Here is an 8,650-nt window from a genome sequence, read left to right as displayed (position 1 = left end):
AGCGCGCACCTTATCGCATAAGATAGGTTGTGCGGCGCACACTTTATCAAAAACATTAGGGTGTGCATCGCACACCTTATGGCATAAGTTAGGGTGTGCGTCGCACACCTTATGCTGTTCTACACACTCCACTTTGCAAAGCCATAACTTCTTGTTCAGGTGTTGGATTTTGGCGAAATTGATATCTTTGGAACGATAATTCGAAGACCTTTCATTTGATATATAGTAGGCCCTCTAATTCGATATATACAAAGAGTTATGGTCGATTGAAGTTGACCTATGTTTCGACGCTCACTAAAACTCGAACGATAGGAAAGCTTTCAACTTGACCTTGAGTTAGGGGACCTCTATGATCTCAATTCATGCTCAAATAGGTTCCCACACTCCATAATTGATCAACATGCCAAATTTTCATAGGATTTAAGGCTTTTGGATCATCTACGCATAGAAATGATGGTTTTTGTTCTAGCCCAAAATGTGGGCTGTTACATGCTTCGTGTTGGGGTCACCACTGTGTAACACCCCATAAAAGAAAAAAATTTGTGCAATGCGTTGTCTCTTATTAGCATGTGCATGGAATAAGAAACTTGAAAATATTCTAAGTGTCAAAAGGGCTTAGTTACATTTTGAGTTTTCAATCTTTGGGATTCTTATTTTCGACCTTACTAATTTTTGATTTTCAATTTTAAGTTGCGTTACGATCGACCAAGCTCATAGTACATCTCGGACAAGTTTCAGAATTTTTTGAGTAACGTAAGGGCATGTTTGGTTGCCCAAACCAGTAGCTCAACACTATTAAAGGGCGCCGCCCAGGGTTCTCCCCCGGGTTAGGCAAGGCTCCTCCCTGGTTTTACCCAGGGTCAAGGCGAGGTGCCGCTCAGGTAAATGCCCTGGACCAAAAACTGCACTTCAGCTCTGTCTTCTAAGGGGAAAAATAGTAATTTTCCAACCCCTATATATATCTATAACACGGGATTGAGCCTCATTTCACCCAAAATATATGGTTTTATCTCAATTTTCTTCAAGAACATCTATAAGGGTTTCAAACTAAAAACCTAAGTAGTTCAAGATTCAACCGTACGTTTTCAAAATTGATCGCATATTTGGAATCCCCAAATCGTGTGCTTTAATAAGCACCTACTGTCTTTCTAAATAGAGGTACATGGGGTTATCCTAAAAATCTCATGGGCTTAAAAATTCATGTTTTAAGAATGTGGGTTTTGAAATTATGAATATAATTATGTTTTACAAGTTTCAATGATATTGATTTGGTCTTTAGGCCTCTCCCCGAAGTGATTTGATATATTATATATGTACATGCATGTGTTTCAAAAAGATGATAACTTGAGAGCATGAATTATATGGAATCCCTCTCTTGATATGATTTTTTTTAAATTTTCATATGATGTGAATTGTTTGAAAATCATCTTAAAAGGCATGACATGAAATGTTTTGAAAATTTTTATGATTGGATATGATTTTGACTTGCAAGGAGAGGGTTGTTTATGTTGAAATATATTGAATATAATGGTTGAATCAAAGGATGATGTGATACTGATGACTTGCAAGTCGGGTATGACGATATCCTACAGAATATGATATGTGATTGAATTAAATAAAGTTTGAATGCATTGATTTTACATGAGATAGGTGGATGCCCGAAGAAGGCATTTGAGTGAAAGGGCTCATCGCTGGAAATCGTGTTTGCTGACAAGGGAAATTGGTACCCTGCTTTGTGATCTTGTGTACCTGATATATATATATATTATCCCAATTTGGGACTACGATTAGGAGCCCTGCTTTGTGATCTTGTGCATTGCCATACTTTATTGGGTCGAGACACCCTGCTGTGTGATCTTGTGTGTCTTCCCCTCACTTATACTCTAATCTCGATGGCAACCGAGGTTTGACAGTTGGTGTAAATGTGATATTATAGGGTATTCCACCTAGCTCAGCTGCATTGAATTGTTGTTGAAAAATTATTACATTATGACCATGTGTTTTCAAATGATTTGATATAAAACTGCTGTATAATGGCTCTCACTTATATTTTGCAAAAATATTGTATTTTTGTTTTGGATTACTCTGCGTACCAATACATTTGTATTGACCCCCTTCCCTCCCAAGTTCGGAGGCACAGTCTAGGGGTCCAGATAACCAGTAGATTTCTTCCGACAGATTTGCAGAATCAAGTGGTGAGCCTTCTATATTTCGGAAGGCCTGATGTCTGGCAGTTCATTTATCATTTAGTAGTTTTAGGTCTACTGGGGGCCTTGTCCCAATTTTCAGACAGTTATTTATTTCAATCATGTAGTAGAGATTTTGCAAACGATTTTTTAGATGTCGATAGATGTTGTGGGACATTATTTTTCCTTTATTGATTTCATTTGATTTATGACCATGTTTCTGTAATATTGTGTATCTTCCGCATTTTTTATTAATATATGAATTATGTGCAAGATTACCAGATAGATAGGGGTGTTTCGGGTCTTTATGGTTCAGAATGCTCGTCACGACCAGGGCCCCGATTCAGGTCATGACAAACTTGGTATCAAAGCATGGTTCAAGGTCCCAGGGTGTCTGTGAAATCACGCCGGGTAGAGTCTTATTTATGGGTGTGTAGTGCACCACACTTATAAGTAGGAGGCTACTAGGCGTTTAGGAATGTCTCTCTTTCTTCATGTTCTAGTTCGTGCAATCGAGTCAGAATGTTCCTCTTTCATACTCTAATTCGTGCTATGGTGTCGCCTATACGAAAGTAAAAGTCATCCTAAATTCTTTCCTTACTTTGATGTTCTTAGACATATCCTATTATTGGGGTGATTCAAGTGCAAAAAGTTTAGAATCTACACGATATAGTCCTTTTTAGTCCAGTCAGATAAGATTTAAAAATTGTGCAAGGACTTGAGAAGAGTCCGTTTGCTTCAAAGTGTATTGATGCGAGTATGAACCTTTATATTGATAAAATCGTTCTTTTCAGCCTACAATATTGAGTGTATTCAGTCCCTTTTAAAAATAACAATTTATGTTTCGGATGTCGTGCTTCAGGGGGAATGATGTGTAATAGAATGTTGGAACTGTATTTCCACCCGAATAGTAGTATGAGTTAAAGTGTTGTTGTCATGACCTATTGGTAATGAAATTCGACCAAGAAGTCAGTGATGTGAAGTCACAAAGTTAGAAGTCAGAGGGAGGGTGACTTTTATGCAAATAAATATTTCAGTTGAATAACCGTTGTTTGAGGATAATTTACTCCTTTATAGTGATAAACTGATGTGGTAGCTAGTAGCATGTGTGGATGGTATGCTAATCCATGGAGGAAGTTTTTGACTCCAATTTTATTTATACAGAGTAAGATGTGTATTCTTAGTTCATTGGATATTGTATATTAAATTTCTATCTCATGTAATCTTGTCATCAAGGTGTTGTTGAAAAAAATAAAGTCTAGTGAAGCCATGTGGGGCTCTTTCGATTCACTAGCATAGTTGCCTTGTTATTCATCTCATTTTCTTGTTCAAATATAAAAATCAAAGTCTAGTGAAGCTGTATGAGGCCTATTCGATTCACTAGCAACTTGTTGTCCGACTTGTTGTTCTGGTGTTGGTTTAATATATGTGTAGCTAAATTTGTTTGAATGAGATAGAGTTGGTAAAGAGGTGATTCGTCCTTGTGTGTTAGTTTAGTAGAAGGTAGAGAAGGAGTTGTTAGTCAGGGTGATTTATCGGTTGCTTGAAGTGTGAAAATAGCTATACTAGCCAGTAAGTTATTATTATAGGCTCATAGTTGATGTGGAAGTTTAAGGTAGTCTAAATGTATGATTGAGTAAGTAAGTATGATGTGAGAAATTCATATAAGTAGAAAAGATTGTATGGGGTTATAATATAAGATTAAGGTTGATCATGTCTATTATGTAACTTTACCCCTTGACCTTGTTTTCGTTGGTAGTTGTAAACTAGTACAACTTGTGAGAAGGTATGTAGTGGATTATGAGGTGTTTGAATAGAATGTGTCAATTTTATGGACTAGCATATTATGTTGCACTCGTCATTGGTGGTAGATGATTGATGCTAAGCTATAGGCTTGAATTTAAGTGTAGAATGTGGTGGTAAAAAAATAGTGGCATGAGATCAATGATGCATGTTTTGTGGGATTAAATTAGTAGACTTGATGTGTTGAAACAGTACATGCTAATGGATTATGATAAGAAAAATCATAAGGTCAAGATTGATTATTGTTGTTATGAAGTTCTAGTGTACTAGTATTTCTTGATGTTTATTTCATGGTTTCCAAGTGAGAATCATGCATAAGGCTGGGTTGTAAAATTATGTTTAGCACTAGACATTAAGTTTGAACAGTTGAAGTCCATGAAGGTGGATGAGATGATTGCTTGGGTAATGATACCAGTTTTATAGAAGTGACCCAATAGGCTTGAACAGTATACGCAAGAGATTAAGTTTAATTGATTCTCAATGAAGTATGATGTAGAAGTATGCCAAGGTGATATGAGGTTGCAGTATTTTTCTAAGGCTATTACATGATTTGTGTGGCTAGTGGTACCATTGAGTTGCTGGGTGGAAAAAGACTAGTTAGATGGTATATGGTGTTCTAGAAAGCCAAGTTAAGGAGCTTTGATTGATAGTGTTGAGCCTTTTAATGTGATCTTGATTCTCGTGGTAGAGAGATATAAGTTTGGAGTAGCAATATTGGTATGCTATGACGGAAGTAGTATTGTTCGTCAAAGGCTCGGTGATATCCATGTTAAGCATTAGAATCTAAGTTTGAGCTTTCTTTTGAAGATTTGAAGTTAGTAAATGTGCTAGTATTATATGATGACTTTTGGGGCTATAGAAAGATAGAGTGTACCTGAGAAAGTAATATTAGCAGTGGGTCTTCCACTTCCAGGTGTAGTCATTCGGGTTAATTTCTATTAACTACACGTAGTACTATATTCCAGACCCCAGAGTACAGTGAGTGTAGATGATTTTAGAGTTTAGTAATAAGGGATCTCTTGAACTTAATATGATGTCTTAAAGCCAAGGAGGAGGTGATAGAACGAATAACCAAGTCAGGCTCTCAGATTCTAGTAGTGATGTCATGACGACATAGAACGTCAAAAAGTGAGGGTGAGACTCAACCCATTCCTATCTCAGTATTTTTCAGTGATCCCAATACATATTCATGCCTTACATATCAGTTCATGATCATGCTTGTGATAGAGAATCATGTACTCTTCCAATTCTAAAATGAAGCGTTCCAGTTCATTCAGTAGTTGGAATTATATTCCATATGTTACAAACTCCAAATTGAGGTCATGCAGCTCATGAAACATATATATTTATGCCCTATAGTATGCCCAGTCTCCATAACTCATGTTTTACGCCAAATGATTGGCGAGATTCAGCTTATATCCATGAATAACCTAAATTCAGAGTGCTTTCATAAATCCCGAATGTTGATTTGGTATTCCTCAGGCCTCAATTAAGTGTTAAGTTTCATATAATATCCTTCTATGCTTCAAGATCTTATGTTCTAACCTTTTGTGACTCCTTCTTATATGATGATGGTTGTGATGAGTAAATGTTTTCATGTTGATAAAAAAAATCATTGTATTCTCGTTTAGATAAGGGCATAAGTGTGAAGTAAGATTGGGGCCAAATCTTTGATATATGTGATAGTTAGTGGGAATTTGTGTGTGTATGTTCTGGAGGTAGCGCGTGGGAGTTATATTGATAGTGGTTTAGAGATTATGCGTAGTATGTCTTTATGGGTGTTGCCTTGAAGTTCACATGTGGTTATAAAATAGGCTTGAATGACATGTTGGGATGGTAGGGGAGGAATGCAATATGCGCGAGTGCATTCATAGTAATAGTTCAAAGTTAGTCATTGAAATGGTAAGGAATGATATGCTTAGGGTGTGATCTTTTAAGAGATATAGAAGGTTGAATCTTATGGTCTAGACTTGTATCATGGAGTGGCATGTAGTATTTTGTGAGTTGGAGTTAGGCTTGATCACGGTGAAGAGGATTTAAGTTACTATAGACATTAGTAGAAAGATTTATAAATGCCAATACGAGAACAAATAAGTTGAATCAAACAAATGTGGTATCTATGGGAAATAGTACAGTTAAGGGAGTGTTCGAGGAGTGTGTTAATCTTGCAAGTAAGAAGTCGCATTGACTAAGGCCTGGCAATTCTATCCTAATTTATGAGTTATATGTCTATATTCCAGGCTGCAGAGTAATGTCAATGTTGGGATCCTATAGTCGGATGTCTTGTGTGACTCATGCCCAAGATCTTTTGCTACCCAATGCTACTAGGACTTCGTTAGGAAGAGTGTTAATAAGATACTCTAGATTGAGTATAAGTTTCCAGTATAGTTCAGTCTATGCGGCCAGCAAATTAGTTTAGTAGTCAGATTCGCATGACTTGTTTTCTCGTCTTTTCATTTAATCATGCTACCCAAAATCTCATATATGTCACTATTCCAAGATAAAGTATACTAGCAGGTGCGAGTGTAGCTCGGTTCATGTGTCATGTACTAGATTCAGATTCCAAATATTCAGTTATGATTCAATTCGTAGGTGCCTAGTGCATCGCCCTAATTTTCCGAGTATTTTAGTGAATTGAGCATTCATAGAAGGACATAGTGTCCCAAGGGGGAGATACCCCATTCAGTTGTATGCATAGATTCTTATTACAAGCTTCGCATCAGTTATTATTATGTATTCAGTCATGCGTTCATACATCAGTTCAGTCAGATATGCAATGCATTAGAAATGCATGTTCAATAGAAAAACTTTAGCTTATCGGGTATTTAGCCCTGCGTTCATGAGAACGACTCAGTCGCGTATTCTATGCAGCAGATATGCATGTCCGGTATAAGAATTCTGAATATCAGTAGTTCCAGTCATATAGTCATGTTTAAAATCAGTGTATTCTTATTAGAGTACACATCATGTCCGCGTTATTCCATACCTTTAAGGCTTAAACAAGTTCCTACCCATCATTCGAGGACGCATGATCCCAAGGGGGAGATAATGTAACGCCCCGTAAAATAAAAAAAACTGTGCAATGTGTTGTCTCTTATTAGCATGTGCATGAAATAAGAAACTTGAAAATATTCTAAGTGTCAAAAGGGCTTAGTTACATTTTGAGCTTTCAATCTTCGGGATTCTTATTTTTGACCTTACCGAATTTCGATTTTTGATTTTTAAGTTGCGTTACGATCGAGCAACCTCATAGTACATCTCAGACAAGTTTCAGAATTTTTTGAGTAGCGTAAGGGAATGTTTGGTTGCCCGAATCAGTAGCTCAATGCGATTAAAGGGCGCCGCCCAGGGTTCTCCCCCGGGTTAGGCAAGGCGCCGCCCTGGTCTCACTCAGGGTTAAGGTGAGGCGCCGCCTAGGTAAACGCCCTGGACCAAAAACTGCACTTTAGCTCCATCTTCTAAGGGGCAAAATAGTAATTTTCCAACTCCTATATATATCTATAACACGGGATTGAGCCTCATTTCACCCAAAATATATGGTTTTATCTCAATTTTCTTCAAGAACATCTATAAGGGTTTCAAACTAAAAACCAAGTAGTTCGAGATTCAACGGTAGGTTTTCGAAATTGATCGCATATTTGGAATCCCCAAATCGTGTGCTTTAATAAGCACCTACTGTCTTTCTAAACAGAGGTACGTGGGTTTATCCTAAAAATCTCATGGGCTTAAAAATTCATGTTTTAAGAATGTGGGTTTTGAAATTATGAGTATAATCATGTTTTACAAGTTTCAATGATATTGATTTTGTCTTTAGGCCTCTCCCCAAAGTAATTTGATATATTATATATGTACATGCATGTGTTTCAAAAAGATGATAACTTGAGAGCATGGATTATATGGAATCCCTCTCTTGATATAATTTTGTTTTAATTTTTCATATGATGTGAATTGTTTGAAAATCATCTTAAAAGGCATGACATGAAATGTTTTGAAAATTGTTATGATTGGATATGATTTTGACTTGCAAGGAGAGGGCTGTTTATGTTGAAATATATTGAATATAATGGTTGAATGAAAGAATGATGTGATACTGATGACTTGCAAGTCAGGTATGACGATACTCTACAGAATATGATATGTGATTGAATTAAATAAAGTTTGAATGCATTGATTTTACATAAGATAGGTGGATGCCCGAAGAAGGCATTTGAGTAAAAGGGCTCATCGCTGGAAACCGTGTTTGCCGACAAGGGAAATTGGTACCTTGCTTTGTGATCTTGTGTACCTGATATATATATTATCCCAATTTGGGACTATGGTTAGGAGCCCTTCTTTGTGATCTTGTGCACTTCCATACTTCATTGGGTCAAGACACCCTGCTGTGCGATCTTGTGTGTCTTCCCATCACTTATACACTAATCTCGATGGAAATCGAGGTTTGATAGTTGGAGTAAATGTGATATTGTAGGGTATTCTACCTAGCTCAGCTGCATTGCATTGTTGTTGAAAAATTATTATATTATGCCCATGTGTTTTCAAATGGTTTGATATGAAACTGCTTTATAATGGATCTCACTTACATTTTGTAAAAATATTGTATTTTTGTTTTGGACTACTCTGCGTACCAGTACATTTGTATTGACCCCCTTCCCTCCCAAGTT

The sequence above is a fragment of the Capsicum annuum genome, chromosome 5, assembly GCF_002878395.1.
Source record: "Capsicum annuum cultivar UCD-10X-F1 chromosome 5, UCD10Xv1.1, whole genome shotgun sequence".
Taxonomy (NCBI): domain Eukaryota; kingdom Viridiplantae; phylum Streptophyta; class Magnoliopsida; order Solanales; family Solanaceae; genus Capsicum; species Capsicum annuum.
This window is presented reverse-complemented; position numbering follows the sequence as displayed.